Source organism: Ursus americanus, chromosome 19, assembly GCF_024610735.1.
Source record: "Ursus americanus isolate L20-20 chromosome 19, mUrsAme1.1.p, whole genome shotgun sequence".
Lineage (NCBI taxonomy): Eukaryota > Metazoa > Chordata > Mammalia > Carnivora > Ursidae > Ursus > Ursus americanus.
The window spans coordinates 35,773,530-35,795,261 of record NC_142145.1 but is presented as its reverse complement, the minus strand read 5'-3'; the positions used below and the strand labels follow the sequence as shown (position 1 = coordinate 35,795,261).

At 42.6% G+C, this 21,732-nt stretch overlaps 1 protein-coding gene across 3 annotated transcripts in view; it reads left to right on the top strand.

Moving 5' to 3' along the window:
- Window positions 1-216: 216 nt before the first annotated feature.
- Window positions 217-21,732, top strand: part of GALNT1 (polypeptide N-acetylgalactosaminyltransferase 1) — a 124,919-nt gene continuing 103,403 nt past the window's right edge. Inside the window, exon 1 of one of the 3 annotated variants that reach the window (XM_087869869.1) lies at window positions 217-354. The gene's annotated coding sequence lies outside the window, so the exon portion shown is untranslated. The remainder of the gene's footprint in view (window positions 355-21,732) is intronic. The other 2 variants (XM_087869871.1, XM_045777852.2) reach the window with 2 other exon arrangements.

Sequence of the window (21,732 nt, the reverse complement as noted above, 5' to 3'; positions counted from 1 at the left end):
CACGCCGCGCGCTCCGAGCACTGCGCCCGAGCGGCCTGCGCGGGCGGCCTTGCGGCCCCGGCCCGCCGCGTGAGGCGGCCCCGAGCGAGCGGCAGCGGCGGCGTCATGCGGGGCGGCCGGGAGTAGCGCGCCGAGCCCGCGAGGCCCGGCGCGGAGGCGGGGGCGGGCGCGGCGGAGGCGGGGCCCGCGCCGGGCCCGCCCGCCCGCCGGGGGAGCCGCCGGCAGTGGCCGAGGAGGCGGCGCGGCGGACGGCGGCCCGAGAGTAGCGCCCGCGCTGCGGCCCGCGGGACCGCTCCGCGACCGCCCGGGCCGGCCCCGAGGAGCGCCCGCCGCCGCCGCCGCGCGCGGACCGAGGTGAGTGTCCGCCCGCGCCCGGGCCGTCCCGGAGCCGGGGCCGCTAGCGTGGGGCCGGGGAGGAGGAGGAGGCCCGGCCGCGTCCGCGTCTCCGGTCCTTTGTGGCCAGCGCTGCCGGGGCCGGGGCGCGGGCGCGCTCGGCGCGGGGTCCGAGTCGGGGACTCCGGGGCTGCCGGACACGCGGCGCCTCTGGTTGGCAACTGCGGCGAGCAGCGAGTTTCCGTCCTAGTTTGTCATTGAGTTAGAACCGTTTTTCTTTAGAAGACGGAAGTTTGTTTTATTGACCAGAAATACAGCTAAATATGGCTCCTGGGTCCGGCCCGGCCGTGTGGTACTTGGAGCGGTGGTGCCAGGCTGACCCTCTCCGGGCCGGCGCGACGGGGGAGGGGAGGACACGCGGGCGGCCCGGGGCGGGGGCTTCCCGGCGCACTGCCCCCGTAGGGGACCCGGCCCTGGTTTAGCAAAGGTCTGTGGATGGGAAGTAGCGGGCTTTAGGTAATGTGGCAGCTCTACCTGGAAGAATGAATGAATGAAATGTCATTTACTCATCCATAGTCAACACAATGCCCATTTAAAGATTTGCCAGGAATCGTGATGATGTGCATTGTCATTGCCTCTCTTACCTGATCACTCTGGCTAAGTGAGGGTCCTCCCTCCTCGAAACTTGTGACCTTGGCCTCATTCTCAAAGCCACTGAGCTAACCAGCCCTTCAACCAAAACCGCTTGGCATTTTCTGGCAAGTATGGTCCATAAGCAAAGTAGTCTTTGGGATTGTGAACTGTTTCTGGAGGGCAGAGAATCTTACCTTAATCATAGCTTTTGCTTCATACATTAATTTATAATAATACCTGTCAGGAACCCTGAGAAGGGGTGTGGGGGGGCGGGGGTCTTGTCCTCATTTCACAGAGGAAGAAGTTGAGGGCTTAAGAAGTTGTAACTTTACAGGTCACAGGCTAAGCAGCAGAGCTGGGATTCAAACCTAGGCTTTATTAATTCCTGTACTCTTCACATCATATTTTTGTCTAGACCTGGATTATCCATTGTGGTAGTTACTAACCACATGTGGCTATTTAAATTAATTAAAGTGGATTTAAAAATCATTTGGCTCCTCAGTTGCACTAGCCACACGTCAAGTGTTCAGTAGCCAGATGTGGCTGGGGACTACTATTGAACAGTGCTTATCAGGACTTTACATCCATTTAGTTATTACGAAAATAAGTATTTATTGAGTGCTATTTATGAGGCACAGTTTAAGTCTTATGTGTACTGTGGTGAATAAGAGACAGAATGTCCTCGCCTTTTTGGAGCTTGCTTTTAACATGATAGTTTGAGTGATGTTTCCATGGTACATCAGAACCTTGCTAATTCAAAGTGCGGTCTGTGAACCAGCAGCAGCATCCCTGTCTTCTGGAAGTTTGGAAGAAATGCAAAATCTCAGGTCCTAAACCACATCAATTGAATGAGTACCTGTTAAAGTGATTTATCAGATCACAGGTGATAGATAGCTTACAGATCTATCTCAGGTGATTTGTTCACATTGAAGTCCTTATTCAGAACACCAGTGATACCCAGGTTTAACAGATGTTGTGATGGATTGTTTGGTAGGGCTTTTATTTTATTTTAAAGATTTTATTTATTTATTTGAGAGAGAGCGTGTGCACAAGCATGAGTGGGGTGAGGGGCAGAGGGAGAAGCAGACTCCCCACTGAGCAGGAAGCCCAGTGTGGTGCTGGATCCCAGTCCCCTGGGATCATGGCCTGAGCCGAAGGCAGACGCTTAACTGACTGAGCCACCCAGGCACCCCTTTTCTTGGTAGGGCTTTTAAGAAGCAGGTTCTAAAACTCTTGGGAACATTAACCGTTTATGCAAATATTTATTAAATGCCTGGCTTCTCCAATAGAATATAAGCTTTATGAGAGCAGAGATTGTGTCTTCCTTTTCTACCCATGTATCCCCAAAGATTTCACAGCGCCTGGTAAGCAGCAGGCACTCAGTGAATGCTTGCTGAGTATATGAATGAGCTTCCTAGGAAGTCAGAACTGGTCGTTAAACTCAAGCAGTTGCAGTCAAGTTAGTTCTCATGGCATCAGGTAAAAGCATGGGACCGGAGTCAAAAACGAAGCTCTCTGTAGCCTTTCAACTCCAAGCTCCAACTGCTGTGACCTGAGTTTCACTCTTGGCTCACTTGCATGTGCCCTCTCTTTTTTAATAATATAAGATAATATTAACATTTAAATCTCAATCATATATTAATACCGTATATATATGTGTATGTGTATACGTATGTATGTAAATATATTTTTTAAACCAAATTCCAGACTTCATTTGGATTTCATCTCACCGGTTTTTCCATGAATTACTCTCTTTATGTTCCAGAATCTAGTCCAAGTACCACATTGCATTTAGTAGTTATGTCTTCTTGGTCTTTGGTCTGTGGCAGTTTCTTCCTTGTTTTCCATAACCTTGGTTGCATTAAGGAGTACTGTCCTGGCTCTCTGGGCAGCTTTCTGTAGACCAGATAGGATCATCCAGTTCTGGGAAATGGCTCTTGTATTCAGGAAAATAAGGCTGTGAAAGGAGTAACTCTTTCAGCTCTTGTTCGTTTATGTAATATATACATCTATTATGCTTATGTAACAACATACAACCTGAGTACTTTTTTTCAGTAACCGATTTCTTGGGATACAGTTCCTCGTTGATTGAGATTCAGAAGAGTATTACGGCACTGTGATTGTGATCCACTCTTTTAAAATACACCGAGTTTTTATTTTTGTGATGGGGTAAGAGCTGGGCTGAGGTAGAGGAGCAAGGGAAAAGGAGATTGAAAGAGACAGTAGGTGAGAGAGGGACCAAGGCGAATGGAGTAAGACGAGTGAGTAGCTGCACAGAAGAGAACCTGGAGTGAATGCTTACTGTTTGCTCACTTATTCAGTTAGTATTTATTGAGTGCTTATTGTGTACCAGCCCCAGTACTAGATAGTCAAGATATCCAGAAGTGGGGCAGCATTAAGCAAATAGACATGCAGATAAGTATATAATAATTACCACTTGTGATGAGTGCTGTAAAGAAAAAGTAAAGGATGGGGGCGCCTGGGTGGCACAGCGGTTAAGTGTCTGCCTTTGGCTCAGGGCGTGATCCCGGCGTTCTGGGATCGAGCCCCACATCGGGCTCCTCCGCTGTGAGCCTGCTTCTTCCTCTCCCACTCCCCCTGCTTGTGTTCCCTCTCTCGCTGGCTGTCTCTGTCTCTGTCATATAAATAAAAAAAAGAAAAAAGAAAAAGTAAAGGATGTTGGAGAGAATGGGGGTGGGGGGAACTGCTGCTTTTGGTTGGCTGGGTTGGTGAGGGAGGCTTCTTTGAATAAGTGACATTTGAACTCTCTGTGACTTTTGGGGACCTTCCGTAATTACTCCACGCTGTTTGTTCATAGTTCTTTTATTTCAAAACACACACATGCCTCATTCTCCATAGGAACTGTGCTTGTTTCTAGCTCTGTGTCTTTATATATGATTTCTTCCCAAGATGCCCCTCTTTCCTCCGCTTGTGGAAGTACTACCTCTTGTTCAAGAATTTGCTCAAATCCCATCTCCTTTACGAAGTCTTCCACTGTTGATTTATGCCTTTGTCATTCTACTTAAGTGTATGGTGTTTGAGGGTTGGGATAGCATTTTACATTTATATCTGTGTGTCTTAACTTAGTCCAGCACAAAGCCAAGATTAATAAAGGGTCGTTAAGAGGCTGGATCCATTCTGAGGTGTTAATATTTGAGTGATAAACTTTAGAGCAGTGAGTGAAGGTCCGCTTTTTTTTTTTTTAATTTAAAGATTTTATTTATGTATTTGTCAGAGAGAGAGAACACAACCAGAGGGAGCTGCAGGCAGAGGGAGAAGCAGGCTCCCCGCTGAGGAGGGAGCCCGATGTAGGACTTGATCCCAGCACCCTGTGATCATGACCTGAGCTGAAGGCAGACGCTTCACTAACTGAGCCCCCCAGGCATCCCCAGTTTTTTTTAATTAAACTTTTTGTGGCATAATTGTTGATCCACATGCAGTTAAAAGAATTCAGAAAGATCCTTTACGTAGTTGCTCCCAGTGGTACCATTTTGTAAAACTGTAGTACAATAGCAGACCCATGATGGTATCACTGATACAGTGAAGATACAGAACATTTCCATTACAAGGTTTCTTCGTGTTCTATAGCCACACCCACTTGCTTCCTACCGCTACCTGCTCCTTAACCCCTGACAATCATCTGTTCTCCATTTCTATAATTATGTCACTTCAAAAATGTTTTGTAAATGGAATCATACAGTACGTAACTTTTGGAATTGGCTTTTTTCACTCAGGATAATTGTCTGGAGTTTCATCCGGGTTGTTGTGTGTATGGATAGTTGATTCTTCGGTATTGTTTAGTAGTACTGCACAGTATGAATGTACTTTTATGGTTCTTTCAACCATTTGTCTTTTGAAGGATGTCTGGTTGTTTCTAGTTTTTGCTATACAGCACCTGTTGTTGAAAAGGCAATATCTTTCCTTCATTGAATTGGTTGTATCTTTGTAAAAAATCAGTTGGGTATATTTGTGTCAGTCTATTCCTGGGTTCTTTGTTCTGTTCCATTGATCCATGTGTCTGTCCCTCCACCACTATCACACAGTCTTGGTTATTGTGCTGTATAATAAGTCATAACTTGGTGTATACTGATTCCTCCCACATCTTTTTCAGAATTGTTTTAACTATTTTTGTTTCTTTGCCTATCCACATAATTTGTAGAATAATCTTGTCTATATTTACAAAAAAATCTTGCTGGGATTTTGATAGGAATTGCAGTAGACCTGTATATCAATCTGGGGAGGATTGCCATTTTACTATATTGTGTCTTTCGATCTATGAACATGGTATGTCTTTCCATTTGTATCTTTTTTGGTTTGTTTCAGTAGCATTGTGTAGTTTTATACAAGTCTGTTTTGTTAAATTTTTTTGGATTTGTTACATTAGATATACATTTTTATTTCAAGCAGTTGAAAATGATACTATATTTTACATTTTGGTGTCCATGGATTGATTGCTAATATAGAGAAGCATTAACTTTCTCATGTCAATCTTGTATTCTGCAATCTTGCTGAACCCTTTTATTCTAGGACTTTTTCTGTAGATTCCTTGTGATTTTCTGAATAGATAGCTATGTCATGTATACATAGTGGCAGTTTTATTTCTTTTCAGCATGCCTTTAATTTCCTCTTCTTGCCGTCTTGCACTGGCTATAACTTCCAGTACTGTGTTGAATAAGGATAGTGAAGAGGACATCTTTGCTTTGTTCATGATCTTAAGGGGAAAGTATTTAGTTTTTCACCATGTTTTGGGCCAGTCTCAGCTTATCTGTATGATACTATTGGCTAGAAATGCCTGGAAGCACTCACCTGGTGAGCCCCCATAGACATTTCCCCTTTTGGAGCCAGAGTTGTGGCTGGACTTGCCCTTGTGGTTCTCATTATGATTACAAGACACACCTCAGCAACAACCATCGGTGAACGGTGAAAAGATAAGATTTATTACGTATAGATCCTGCAGGGTACACCACAAGCCTGAGGCCACACAGTGAGGTTGCAGATAGAGCATGTAGACCTGGGCTTCTGCTTTTGAAGGCGTAGAGGGTGAGGCGTCTAGGGTTTTGCGGGTTCACTCTTTATTGGTGAATTTAAAACATAAGAGTGGGAATTAGGGCATGGGAAGAGAAAAGAAAGCTGCCAAATGGTTAGTTTTGTAAGTCTAATAGCACTTTCTAAAAAAGGGTTGAGGGGGACGTCATGGGTGGGGCAGCCTGGCCCTTTATCTGATTGTGTAGTTGGCATTGTGTTTATTCAAGATGGATGTCTTTCAGGCGGGTGCCTGGACAATCACAAGCTTAATGTCAAGCATTTATATTATCCAAAAAGCTAATTATCAGGCACCTACACTACACACAATATATTAAGTATAGTATTAACTGTAGGGTTTTTTGTAGATGCTCTGTCAAGTTGAGGAAGTTGCCCACTGTTCCTGTCTTTGAGAGTTTTTATCATGAGTGGGTGTTGAATTTTGCTAAGTGCCTTTTGTACATTTATATGATGTGTGATTTTCCTTCTTTAGCCTATGAATGTGATGGATTATTTTGATTGATTTTTGAGTTGAGTCAACATTGCATCCCTGAAATAAACCCCACTTGGTCATGGGGTATAATTCTATATATTGCTGAATTCTATTTGCTAATATTTTGTTAAGGATTTTTTGCATTTAAATTCATGAGGGCACTTAGCACTATAAATTTCCATCTCAACATTGTTTCAGCTGAATTTGTCCCACAAATTGTGATACATAGTGTTTTTTTCATTTGGTTCTTTTTTTTTTTTCTTTTAATTTCTCTTGAGATTTCTTTCACCCATGGTTATTTAGAAGTGTGTTGCTTAGTTTCCAAGTGTTTGGAGATTTTATTGTTATCTTTGTGTTGATTTCTAATTTGATGCCATTGTGACTGGAGAACACACCAAATCATTTGTGATTTCAGTTTTAAATTTTTGGGGGTTTGTTTTATGACTCAAAATATGGTCTGTCTTGCTGTATATTCTGTGGATATTCGAGTACAATATGTTTTCTGCTATTGTTGAGTGGCTTGTTCAGTTAGGTCATGTTGGTTGTGTTGTTGAGCTCTTCTATACCCTTGTTGGTTTTCTGCCTGGATAGTCTGTCAGCTCTTGAGAGAGGGGTGTTGAAGTCTCTAACTATATTTGTACATTTGTCTGTCTCTCCTTTTAGGTTATATCAGTTTTTAGTTTTACATATTTTGCAGCTTTTTGGTGCATACACATCTAGGATTGCTTTGTTTTCTTGGTGGATTGACCCTTTCTATCATTATGTAATGTCCTTCTTCGTCTCTAGTGATTTTCTTTACTCTGAATGCTATTTTATCTGATAATAATATTACCACTGCTTTTCTTTTTCTTTTAATTGTTTTTCTGTAACTCTTTGGGAAATATATCTTTTTCTTTCCTTTTACTTTTAACCCACCTGTATTGTTATATTTGAAGTAATTTTTTTGTGGACAGCATATTGTTGAGTCATGTCTTTTAAATTTTTTTTTAAGATTTTGCTTATTTGAGAGAGAGTATGCGTGTGCAAACTCGCATGAACCGGGGGCGGGGAGGGGGAGAGGGTAGGGAGAGAGAGAAGCAGACTGCCTGTTGAGCAGGGAGCCCAACTGGGGACTCGATTCCAGGACCCTGGAATCATGACCTGAACTGAAGGCAGATGCTTAACTGACTGAGCCATCCAGGTGCCTGGGTCATGTTTTTTAATCCATTCTGCCAGTTTCTCTCTTTTCATTGATACATTTAGGCCATTTACATTTAATGCAATTATTTTTCTGTTAGGACTTAAGTCTGCCATTTTTTTTGTTTTTTGTGTCTTCTGTTTTTTGTTTCTCTGGGTATTTTTTTCCTTGACTTACTGTGGATTACTTGAAGATTTTTTTGAAAATCCACTTTGATTTATCTATACTGTTTTTTACTATATTTCTTTGTATTTTTTTTTAAAGATTTTTATTTATTTATTCGACAGATAGAGACAGCCAGCGAGAAGAGGGAACAAAAGCAGGGGGAGTGGGAGAGGAAGAAGCAGGCTCATAGAGGAGGAGCCTGATGTGGGGCTCGATCCCATAACGCTGGGATCACGCCCTGAGCCGAAGGCAGACGCTTAACCGCTGTGCCACCCAGGCGCCCCTCTTTGTATTTTTTTAAATTTAAAAATGTTTTTAATGGTTCTTGATATTATATCACACACATTGATATATATACACACACACACACACACACAACTTATTGTGTACTGGTGTCATCATTTTACCTGTTCAAGTGAAGTATAGAAACCTTACTTCCTCTTATATCCCTTTACCCTCCCTAATTTTAATACAGTTGTAAATATTTCTTCTACATACAATTAGAAGTACATTAGTGTTACAGAGTTTGCTTCCACAGTCAAACATAAATAAGAAAACTCAAGGGGAGAAGGAAAGTCTGTTTACCTTTATTTTTGCTTACTGGGTTTTCTCTTGATTTCTCAAGATTCATTATTTTGTCCTTTCTTTTTTTAAGAACTTTCTTTGGCCATTTCTTTTTTAAAGATTTTATTTATTTATTTTAAAGAGAGAGAGACAACCAGCGAGAGAGGGAACACAAGCAGGGGGAGTGGGAGAGGAAGAAGCAGGCTCCCAGCAGAGCAGGAAGCCCGATGCGGGGCTCAATCCCAGGACTCTGGGATCACACCCTGAGCCGAAGGCAGATGCTTAACGACTGAGCCACCCAGTCGTCCCTTTCTTTGGCCATTCTTTAGGGTAGGTCTGCCAGTGACAAATTCTTAGTTTTTCTTTGTTTGAGAATGTCTTGATTTCTTTTTCATTCCTGAAGAATACTTTCTCTGGGCCTAGAATTCTATCTTGTTCTTTTCTTTCAGCACTTGAAAAATGTGGTACCACTTCTTCTGGCCTCTGTAGTTTCTAATGAGAAATTCATTGTCATTCACTTATCCCTCTATGGTTAAGGGGTCACTGTTGTCAGGATTTTTTTTTTTTTTTTTTACTTTAGTTTTCAGAAGTTTAATTGTGATACATCTTGGTGTGGATCCCTTTGGGTTTATCCTGTTTGGGGTTCACTCAGTTTTCTGAATCTGTAGACTTATGTCTTTTGCCAGATGTGGGAAATTTTTCACCATTATTTGAGTACATTTTCAGTGCTCTCTCTTTCTCCTCCCTTTTCAAGACTGATGACTTGAATAGTAGATTTTTATTATAATCCGACAGGTCCCTAAGTCTGTCCATTTTTCTTTATTTTTCTCTGTTCAGATTAATTTCTCTTGCTCTGTCTTCTAGTTTAATTTCTCTGTTCCTTCCATTCTGCTCTTGAGCCCATCCACTTACCTTTATTTCTTTTCTAAGGTTATTTATTTTTAATTTGTTTCAGGCATGTTTGAATTGTTTCTTTTTCTTTTTTTTTTTTAAAGATTTTATTTATTTATTTGACAGAGATAGAGACAGCCAGCGAGAGAGGGAACACAAGCAGGGGGAGTGGGAGAGGAAGAAGCAGGCTCATAGCGGAGGAGCCTGACGTGGGGCTCGATCCCATAACGCCGGGATCACGCCCTGAGCCGAAGGCAGACGCTTAACGACTGAGCCACCCAGGCGCCCCTGGAATTGTTTCTTGAAGTATTTCTGCCATAGCTGTGTTATAATCATTGGCAGATATTTCCAGCAAGTCTGTTATTATGGTTTTGGTGTCCACTGATGTCTTTTTCATTGAATTTGAGTTTATCCTAAGTTTTGGTATGATGGGTGATTTTTTAAAATGAAAACCTGGAAATTTTCATATTCTGCGAAAGTTTGGATCTTAGTTAAGCCTCTGTTTTAGCTGGCTTTTTTTTGACACCACTCCAGTAGGGGAAAGGGACAGACAGCATGTCGTGCTGCATTGTTATTGCTTAGAGGAAGTAGGTTTGCAGACTCCCCACTTAAACTTTCTTGACCCAGAAGTGGACTGTTTTGTTTGCCAGGTAGGAGTGAAGGTCCAGGATTTCTGGGGTGATGGTGAGGAAGGGTGCCTTGATACCAGCTGACATGGATGAAAGCCTGGGCTCCCTCCTTGGCCTTCTCAACATCACCCTAATGTGGAGGGAGTTGGAGTGCCTTGTTACAGCTTGGTGAGAATATGGAAGGCCACCTACCCACCTGGCCTAGGTGGGACCACAGTTTTTTCTGTGGCGTTTGTCTGAAGTAGAGTGGTTTTTTTCTGTAAGAGCTCTCTGTCTTGCTAAGATGTCCCATTTCTAGTCCTTTGGCTGGAAGGAGCAGGCTTTTGTTGGGGCTTTTTTTGTCTGTGCCTGTTGGCATTTCCAGGTTGCCAGCTTATTCGGCTCCAAGTCTGGAATATATGAGGCAAAAATAAAACCCAGGAAACTCACCATTGTGTTGTTCCTCAGGTCCTGAGGTCCCCAGCCAGCCTACCTTCTTCTCTGCACACTTAAGAGTCTTATGTTTGTTTTATATGTAATACTCAGAATTTTTAGTCATACTTAATGGGAGGAATAGGGAAAAGTACATTACTTTATCTTCCCAGAAGCAACCATCCCTGAAGGACCAGTTTTTAACATTCCCCCTTTGTCATGGGCTGATTCTTTTCTAACATATGTAAAAAATGAATTACATGATAAGTGAAATAAAAAACATAACGGTATTTAACTCCCAAATTTTTTGAATCATTAGATTTGTTAGATGTAAAATTCCTGTCAGATTGCTATGAGTTTATAAATGCTTACTCTCAGTCTCTGCACATACCTTTTCAAGGAGTAGGCACAGGCAGTTTGCTCTCTAGTGACTACACTTTGACTAGCACTGCCTTGGGTAGGACTACCGGATTCTTTCTGAAGTTATAAATCAGTGATTAGCAGTTCAGCTTAGTTTCTGCTCTGCTGTTTTCCTTGTATTTTTGTAGATGTGTCCTCAGTGTGAAACCTTTTTAGTCCTTAAGGGGAAGGAATGTTTGGGATTGTTCATGGCAGCTGTAGCAATGGTGATGAGTGTTGAGAGTGCATCTCTGGTTTTATGGGACCCATTTCTCCTTTAATTTTTATAATTCTTCAAACTTGTTACAAATCATAAAATAAGTTTTTTTTTTAAGTGCTTGTGAGAATCTTTTGCAGTCGTTGCAATTTATGACTTCTGAGGTTACACGGATAACATATGACTGGTTTTGGTTCTGTAAAGATGTCTAAGCATAGGCTTCAGTATGTTTTTGTTGTTGTCGACAACCTCAGCTGCAGGACACTCGGGGGCACTAGGCGAAGCCTTCTGGGGAGCCATGCGGTGATTTAAAGACCGTTCCTCAGGTTAAGATGTCATGATTTTCACTATATTTTTGCATCTTTGGTGGTTATGACTTCCTTCTCATTAAAAAAAATGTTGATTTGAAGTATCAGTTCAGTTATTAAAAGGAGCAGAATTTACATTGCATTGGGAGAGCCACATGTTCAGTTACTGGGTTCTTTGGAAACAACATATTTTATAATTTATTGTTTTCCTTAAGATTAAAATTTCTGGTAATGCTATAACTCTCATTTTTCCATTCCTAGGAATAAGTGGGATATTAATACACACTTTACTATTATTTCCAAGTTCCCGTGCGATGCAGGGATTTCAGAAAGGAGGGACAGCACTGTCATGGTGGTGAGGGCTGGCTGCTTCATCCATATTCTGCTCATAAGATTACAGAGCTTAATTTTATTTATTTTTAAAAAATATTTATTTATTTATTTATTTATTTATTTATTTATTTATTTGAGACAGTGAGCGCTAGGAGGGGTAGAAGGGGAGGGAGACAGACAAGCAGACTCCGTGCTGAGCACGACCCAGCGCGCCCTGAGATCATGACCTGAGGCAAAACCAAGAGTCAGACACTTAACCGACTGAGCCACCCAGGCTCCGCACAGAACTTAAATTTAATTATTTTAAGTGTTTTCATGCAAAGGGAGCACTATCTGATACAATCAAACCATTGTGGGGAGAGTAGTCATGAGAGTTTCAACTTTTACCCAAATTAGGGACATAAGAGAACTAAAACACCTTTACCACGGGCATGGAAAATGGTGTTAGGGTGGTCTTTGATCTGAAACTTGGGAGGAGATTGAGAAAGTAGAGGGAAGAAGAGGATGGCTAATTGTAGACTAACAGTCTTTGAACAGGGCTGGAAATCCTTTGATGAGCAGCCTCTGGGGAATTTCAGTACATGAGCTATAAGGACACTCCTGGAGAGAAGGGAGCTTTGTGGTGGAAGCTTTTGACTGGAAATGCCCTTGAGGAGGGGGGTGTCATACTGGTAACTTAAGCTGATGCTTATCAGCTGGTGGTGTGGGCTCTTCGCAGAAGGGAAAGTTTGAAGAGCATTGGGAAGAGTGATTTGGTTCAGATAGACTGGGATAGGCTATTGCTAATTGGAGATGGGGCAGTAAAACACACTGTGTATAGCACTGACCTGTGCCAAGTGCTGTTCTAAGGGTTCTGCTTATATTAGTCACTTGTTTCTCTATAACAACCCTTGGAGGTAAATACTTTTATCATTATCCCCATTGTACAGATGAAGTAACTGTAGTGCAGAGATTAAGTGGTGTATCTGGGGTCTGCATCTGTCCTTGTTCCTGTGCATTTAGCATGGCAGTCTGGCTCCAGAGTTTTTGGTCCTAACCACCAAACTAGACTGCCTTGTTAGGATAGTGTGGACAAGATTGATAGGGGTTTTGAATACGAAGCAGAAGAGTATGGATATTATTTGGAAGGCGACAGAGAGCCATTGAAGGATTTTGATGGGAATATTGGTCGACATCAGAATTAAGCTTTAATGTACACATTTTGAAAGATTAGAGGTAGGAAATGAGGCTAATGCAGTAGTTCAGTTGTGGAGGTTTAGAACATACAGGTGCATTTTTAGGGATGGAAACAGTTGTTCTTGTCAGTGGGTTAAGGAAAGAGAGAAGTCAGTCACTCCACCTGTAAGAGGATGCCACCATTAACAGCAATGGAAAAATAAACAGTTTGAGGATAGTTAATGAGTGAGTCTTGAGACCTGTCCAGTTCCAGGTATCAGAAAGGGACTTCAGGTGGAGTTATCCTGCAGGCATCATAGTTGCAGAACTCGGTCTTGGGAGGAGAGGTCAGGTCTGGGGGCACAGATGATCACGAGCAGCGTTGAGGTGGTGAAAACGGGGAGTAGTGGTAGAGAGGACTAAGAAATGAGCCTGAGGGGAGGCTTACAGTTAGGGCTCTAGAGGAGGAAAGAGTCTTTTACGTCTTCATCAAGCAAATATTTATTGAGCGCTGCATGCCGGATACTGTGAATACAAAGTGACTAAAACAGACATGGTTTAGTTTTGGCCATACACTCTAATGGGGTGGACAGAAATAGAAACAATTAAGTAAATAGGGGAAATGACATTTTAGCTGAGACCCGGAGTTCAAAATGTTTTTAATAGAGTGGTAGCAAGAGGATTGCAGGTAAAAAGAATGGTATGAGCAGTGACCTTGTAGCAGAAGACAACTCATTCCGTTTAAGGAACTGTGAGATCAGTGTGGTTGAAGGGCCACTGGGACGAGGGAAAGGGGGTGAGCTGAAGGGAGAAAAATGGGCATGAGACAGATGATGCAGGACCTTAGTCTCAGTGCTGTCGAAAGGTTTTGAGCAGGAGAGAGCTCCATTTTGAATTTTAAGCAGACCACCCCTGCTGCAATGTGGAGAATGGATTTGGAGGGTAGGGTGACTAAAAGGACATGGAGACCAGTTGGGAGAATTGCAGGGGGCCTGGCCTAAAATGGCGACAGTGGATGTGTCTGAGGCCGAGGGCGGCTCTAGTGTTTCTTTCAGCAAGCTGCCGTGGCCCTCCCTGGCCTTTCCCTTTGTGCCTCCTTTCCCGCCCACCCCTCCCTTTGTCATATCATGTATCAGGTCAACTCTGTCAGTTTATCTGTGTCTCTTCTAGATTGAATTCTTTAGGCAGGGGTATGGGCCTTGTTTTACTGGTTCCTTAAGCACCAGTCCCGACCACTGAGAAGTGATCAGTAAGTGTTGAGAAAATCAGTGTGCTTATCTTCAGAGGTGTAAAACTATGGTCGGGTTTTAGACCGAGTCTTTATTCTGTTGTTTTTCTTCCTGAGAGAACCTCTGAGACACTGGTGGCAGTGTTACAGGGAAAGCGTGCTGACTGGGGCCCGTGTGCCATTCACAGGTGTTTCTAGGTCTCCAACTGCAGAAGTCTGCAGGATTTCCATAGCAGGAGAATTGGAAGTGGGCAAAGTCCAGAAACCCAAGGGAAGAGACCTTATGAAGAAGGACAGGTACTGATGTCCAGTCCTGTTGAGCAGGGAGGAATGTGAAAAGGTTTCTTCCTCTTTCTTGCTTTCTCTGCTCTCTACAGTTTCAGCAGAGACGGAACAGCAGAAATCACATCACAAGGGAGTAGGAGTGAGTGCATGGTGCTAAGTGGGGACAGCGAGTGTGAACCATTCCTTGAAGGAAGTACTGTGGGGAGGAGAAAGGGGGAGAGTGTAGCTTGAATTGGAATAGTTGAGGGACGTGTCTTTTAGGACAGGAATGAGCAGAGCCTGTTCTTTGTAAGCAGTTGGGGGGTGGTCCGTGAGGCAGGGAAGTAAGATGCATGAGAGTTGACCCAGGACAAGGAAAGGGTAGTGTGGTGCATGGGAGATGATAAATACGCATTGAAAGAGGGCGGCCAGTGATCAGCTCCTGAGATTTTGCCGTTTGGGTGTGCTTATTCCACTGTGGTGGAGGATCCTAGCTTACCAGAGAAGCCAGGAATCCTGATTTTTCAAGTGAAGTGTCCTAATTTGCAAATGTTGACAATTCAGTTTTTAAGAATATTTTTTTGTGGAGAGGGGAGAGACAAAATGCTCTTTTCAGGGCACAGTTCGCCTGAAAGTTACTTCGGGAGAAAGGGCTAGTCAGGTTGGTTGGTGAGTGTGAAAGAGGAGAGGGGTGTTGTGCAACAAGGCTTCCAAGGCTGTGGAAGGGGGTGCAGGTACGTGTACAAGTGAGGAGCATGATCCTTGGAAAGAAGAAGGGACTCAGAGAGAGGAGCAAAGGGAATGTGAGGTGATAGGGAGGCGGAGGGGACTTGAGTTCCAGGAGGTGAGATGGTAGAGTCAGTGGCCAGGACTGTGGCGGGCCGTCTCTGAGGGTGCACACACGGGAAGGGGGTGGTGAGGGGAGTACAGGAGAGGAATTGTAAAGAGCATGAGGGCTCCGTCTGTCTACTTAGCATGGCTGTGCTGTTGACTCAGCTGGCCTTGTTTCAGAACTTTGTGATGTTAACGTCCTGGAAGTTGAAGCAGAGAAAGTGGACAGTGGGACTTGTCTAGGGTTAGGGATTGAAAAGCTGAAGACGTCCAAAAGTTGTGTGACTTCTGGGTTGGTGGCTAAGCAAGCACGTGAAACTAGAAATCTAGTTAGGTAGAACAGGACAGGACTTGGAAGCAGAGGGAGAAGAGCAAGTTTGGCAAGGTAAGGGAATCTAAGCATCAGGTGGTCAGGAGACGGGGGTTGGGTGATAGTTTGCATCTGGATTTGGTTTTGGCTGAGGTGTCAGTTTACAGTGTTGATAGGCAGCTTGGTGTTGGGCCCTGAGCCAGAAGACAGATCACCAGGATCGAGGCTGCTGAAGACGACAGTGTTAGAAGTCGCCTTGATCGTCGGAGCAACAAGATTGAGGGAGGTCGGAGGTGGAGAGAAAGATGGTGAATTCAGTGCCAACATCAACTCACTGGGGAAATTGGATGGTGCCTTGAAGATCAGTCTCCTAATATAAGGGTACATCTTTTTTGGGCGGCAGGGGTGCTAAATTAAGTAGCAGGTTTGGCTAATATGCAATTCAAATTTAACTATCACATATGCTATTGTAAATTTTGTGAAATATCATATGTAAAATATTCTTCTATATAACAACAAAATAATAATATATAAAGAGATTAGGGCTGAGCCGTTTTGCTTAGGGCAGGCAAGGTGGAGCCTACCAGGATTCATTTTACTTATACCCACAGAGATGCTCTATTGCTGGCCCTGACCTGTTCTGTTCTCATTTACCAGCAATTCCCAGACTTGTGAGAAGTGGGATTGACTAACACAGTCATGCCATCACCTGAGAATCTTAAAGTACTTGCAGTATCACTTGCTGAGTGGTCAGGGGCTTGAAAAAGGTCTTCAGATTTCTCTTACACTTTCAGTAGTATGAGACCATTAGTTTGTCCAATAACCGGCCCTTAAATCAGTGATAAAAAGCTGCTGCCTGTCCACTTGCCACCATCCAAACAAAAACAAAACTCAAAAAAAATAATGAGTTTAGGGATGCTTTCTTCTCCTCCTCTAATATCCACATATTTATGTATAAAAATACTGGGGCGCCTGGGTAGCGCAGTCGTTAAAGCGTCTGCCTTCGGCTCAGGGCGTGATCCTGGCGATCCGGGATCGAGTCCCACATCAGGCTCTTCCGCTATGAGCCTGCTTCTTCCTCTCCCACTCCCCCTGCTGTGTTCCCTCTCTCGCTGGCTGTCTCTCTGTCACATAAATAAATAAAATCTTTAAAAAAAAAAAAATACTACTGGAAGAGTAAGAAGAATAAGGTAAAAAAATTTTTTTGCATTATTAAATCTAATTAGAATTTTTCCCAATAAAAAAACAGTAGCATGTTTGGGTGGTAAATATCCTGACCATACCAAAAATATACAGTGAAAAGTAATTCTTCCATCTTGTTGTTGTTGTTGTTTTTTAAACATTGTAAGTGGAAGACACATATTATGAAGGTATATGATAATTAAGACAGAAGGGAAAGAAACCCACCAATTAGTTGTGATTTGCTGGAGGCATTTTTTTAAAAGTTAAATTTGGGGTGCCTTTTGAGAAATGGTAGAAAGTAGGGAATGTGTATTTTGGAAAGAGAAGACGTTGTGGAGACCAGGGAAATGGGGAATTTAGGGAGAACTTAGGACACTGAGTGGTGGATATAGAGGTTAGGGAAGGTCACTTAACATGAGTTTATCTGAGTCCTGGACTGGGCTAAACTTCTTTTCTCCAGAGATGTAGCATGGAAGCTAAAAACAGTAGCTTGATTCAGATTGGGTGCGAAGGTGGAAATAGGTAGTCAAGTCAAAGCAAACTGGGATTTAGTGACTTAGACTAGGAATAAAAATAGAATTTCTGGAAAATGTTGAGGACTTTAAACCTGAACCAGGCCCGCTGGATAACTTTTATACTGTTCTCTTACCTCTGAATATTCTCTGCTCTTTAAATACTATTGAGCTATAATAGAGTTTCATTTATGGACTTGAACCTTCTATATGCCAAAGTGTGCTGACCTAGGGAAAAAGAATTTCCACCAGAGAGTAAGAGGGGGCAGGTCTCCCCCTTTGTGTTCTTGTATAGATGGCACCTGTGTACCTGAGGTTATGCTTTTTACCATGTAACTCTTTGAAAGAGGTCTGATAAAAATACTTGCCCTGGAATTTCAGCAGGCAGAAGTTTTCGTTGGGCAAGTAGTTGGGCTCTCTTCTTCCTGTGTAACTTACCTCTCACCTGATGGGTTGACCAGATCTCTGGGGCAGCCCTTCACATCCCTTCACAGAAATAAACTTTATCCCATTGCTTCACGACTTAGCCTCTGGCCTCTCCCAGTACTTCTAGAAACATTTTTCTAAGACTTGCCTTTTTCATCCTCACAGAGTCTTGGTTCCACTCTTGAGTCTCAACACAGTACCTTCAGGCTAAACTCCAGTGACTAATCTTAGTCTGCTTCTCAGTTGGGTTCTTTAGCTGCAGGCAGTAGAATTCAGCTCTACCTAACTTAAGAGGTAATTTATTGGAAAGGAATCAGAAACTTAACTGTCAGGACTAGGGGAGAGCCAAGTTTGGAAACAAGCAAAAGTTCAGGGGCTGGGGTAGGGGGCTGGAAAACAAAATTGTAGGTTGGGATGTCACCACTGGGATGATGAACTCTACTTGTTTCTTTCATCTTTGCAGGTAAGTTGCTCAAGATTTCAGACCCCTGGAGAGCACATCTGATTGGCTGAGCCTAGGTCCTGCTCAGTGGTGAAGGGAGGGATTTAGTTGCAGGAACTTCGTGGAATCCCCGTGGTCTCCATAGTGGGAAGGTAGATGCATGGGTTTACAGTCTTGGCAAGACTATACAAGACAGAGGAGAAGTAATTCTCCAAAAGAAAATTGGGAAGAGGAAGTAGATGGATGCTGGGCATCTAAAAAGAAATCTCTTCTACAGGCCAATTTTCAACATTAAAAAAAAAATTAGGTTTTTTTTTCCCATGCCTTAGTAGTTTACTTGTATGAGACAAATAATAGCAGGAATATATTTAGTACTTTGCTAGATATGATTTATGCTCTGCCTGATCCCAGCCCTTTACATGCTGCCCCTTTAATAGTAATCTTGTGATGTGGGTAATCACCTGTGTGAACTTGATAGCTGGTGTCAGAGCTGGCTGCAAATCCAGGTAGTCTGATGCTGCATTGCCTCTAATGCTATTTTAAAAATTACCATGAATTAGTTAATACTTTTTTTTTTTTAGATTTTATTCATTCGAGAGAGAGAACAAGCAGAGGGAAGAGGGAGAAGTGGGTTCCCTCTTCAGCAGGGAGCCCCATGCGGGGCTCGATCGCTGGACGCTGAGATCATGACCTGAGCCAAAGGCAGATGCTTAACCAACTGAGCCACTCAGGAGCCCTGAATTAGTTAATACTTTTAATTGAATTTGTATTTTATTAATTTTAGAGTATCTGTACATACTTTTAATGGGTTTGAAACCATGTTTCTGTGTCTCTCTGTTTCACGTACACAAGCATGTTATATAATTTATTCAGAAAGAATTAGGCAGTTCTTCAACTTCCCAAGGCTCTTTGGCTGTAGGTTAGGAATCACACGTAGTTCTTTCCCAACCATGGCTCATGCGCTCTCCTCCTGTGTGGCAGTCAGTGGTGGACCCTAAGGCAATCATGGAAGTCCTGTTCCCTTTGCTAGGGATTGATTCAGAAATAGGCATGTTACCATCTTAGGCTGAAGAAAGTTTGCAGAAGCTTCTAAGAAAGACTTTTTTCCTTGACTTTCGCATTGGAAGTGGCCACCTCTCCATGCAGACATTGCTGTATGTGAACGTGAGCTCTGAGCTGCTGCTACAGCAATCTTGTTATCAAACCTAAGGAGGAAACTAGCTCAAGAAGATGGCAGAACTGAGAGAATTGTAGAGGGATGGAGCTAAAGCTGCTAGGTTAAGCCAACCCTGAATTTCATCCTACCCATGGCCTACCATTTATGTCCTTATGTTTAAGCAGTTTGAGGTGTGATTACTGTTCACTTAACAGCAAATGGTATCCGAGCTGATGTCGTAATGCAGAATTGCATGAGAAGAGGTAACAAGATTTTTTCTGCTGGATGTTCAAAGTAAAATGAACAAGGTACTGTTGAGTAGGCTAGTACCCTAACCTGGCAAGGTAGTAACTGCATGAATCAGAGTCAAAAGGGACCTGGGTTTTAGTTTCTACTTTGCCATTAACTACCTATGTCACCAGGTTTAAATTTCCTTGTCAGTAATAACAAGGAGGTTGCCCTAGATATGCTATATTGTACTTTTCATCTCAGATAGTCTCTAATTTTGGAACACATGGAAAATATCTAGTTACACTTAATTAGGAATTAAGAAGATGTTTTCTGAAAAGCAGTGAGCCATCTCAGATTTTTACTATAATCTAGCAGTGCAAGAGACTCGATTTCTATGACTTGTCGTAAGTAGCACTGGTAAAGTCTTTTAACAGTGTTATTAAAGCTTTTTTCTTTCTGAGGGCTTAAAATCAGCAGTAATTTTTTTTGTTTGTTTCTTTAAGATTCTTCTGATTGTTCATATTCTCTCTCCCTGTTTCTTTGTTTCTTTAATGTTTTATTGTGGCATATATGTAGAGGTAGAATGGTATAATGAACTTCCCATATATTTATCTTCTCATCTTGGGAATTACCAACGTTTTGACAGTCTTTTTTTTTTTTTTTTTTTAGTAAAGGATTTTTTATTTATTCATTTGAGACAGAGAGATACAGAAAGAGAGCATGAGCAGGGGGGAAAGGCAGAGGGAGAGGGAGAAGCAAACTCCCCGCTGAGCCAGGAGCCAGACGCGGGGCTCAATCCCAGGACCCAAGGATCATGACCTCAGCCGAAAGCAGACGCTTAACCATCTGAGGCACCAGGTGCCCCAACATTTTAACAGTCTTAAAACCAGTAGCTTTTAAGTGTTTACATTTGGCTCTTCGAGACAGAAACTTTTTCCAAGTAAACTTTGGAGCTAAATTAGGTCTCCCTTGCTTTTAAGGTTTCAGTTGCCTGCATATGTTTATTTAATATTGTTCTTTTTGGCCTCAAAAGAAGTTACAACACTGTGAAAACTTTATATTAGCAATTGTGGGCAGACAGTTGCGAATATTAGGCATTCATATTTGTACATATCAAGGTAGGATGAGTTATGTGGTACTAACATACAACCCCCAAATCTCAGTGTCTTACAACAATGCAAATTGTTGGCTTTGTTACTGGTTGGCTGGGGACTCCGCTCTGCCTCATGCTCCTCAGGGACCCATGCTGAGGGAGCAGTTCTGCCTTGTATGTTGGCAGCATTGTCACAGAGTGATAGAGAGCAGGGTAAACAGAGCAGCACCGTCTCTTTAAGCTTCTTTGTGGAATTAAGGTGTGTCATTTCTAGTCACATGTCATGGGTCAAAGAAAGTCACGTGGCTAAACAGATTACAAGGGGATGGAAGAGTGCAAAACTGTCATGTGTCTGTGAAAAGAACCAGAAAAATTTGGTGGATAGAACTAATGACTGTCACAGCGTTGTGATAAATATAACATCTCATCTGCCTTTGAACTTTATGGGTTAATAGCTCAGGCTTCAAGACCTATTTACTTTTCAAGGCCAAGTGTTGGCAATATTATTAAAATTAACCTCACTGTTTTCTTAACTCTTGCTTAATTAATTAATTTGAGAAAGTATGCATGTGCGTATGGGGGTGGGGGGGAAGGGACAGAGGGGCAGGGAGAGAGAGAATCTTATTAAGCAGGCTCCACACCCAGCACAGGCCTAGATCTCACGACCCTGAGATCATGACCTGAGCCAAAATCCAGTTGGATGCTTAACCGACTGAGTTACCCAGGCGCCCTAACTCTTGCTTATTGCCACTTTTAGATCAGATAATTAGAAAACATCCTCAAGAGAAAAAATGCCAGTTTCTAGAATTGGATCCCCGGTTCTTTCTGGAAGATAGACTTTTCAGTTCTCTCAGGTGATATAACGTACCAGGGAAGGGGCAGAATAATTGTAGGAAGAGCAGAAGAAGGAGTATTCTCCGGTCTTTTTAGACTCCTCTAGAAGTTGCATACAAGACTTCCCTCATACTTTATCAACTAGAACTTAACTGCAAGGGATGCAGGGGAGTATATCTTTATTCCAGCAGTCTATGTGTCTGGTAAAAATTGGGGGTCTGTAACTGCAGAAAAGTTGGGCATAAATATTGAGTGACTCTAGTCTGCTTTATGTATCTTGAAAGTAAACTGTTGCTTAAGGCAGTCTCTGTGCTTTGGTATGAAGAGAGTCTAAATGACCTCTTAGCATTTCCTTCTTTCGTTTTACACTCTTTTGTACTTGAGTTTCTGCTCCATTAATTGGTTCAGCCAAACTAAACAAAGATTTAGTTGTGTGTTCATTTATTAAACATTTTATTGGTGTCTGTGTACTTCAAGTATGATCCTAGGTATT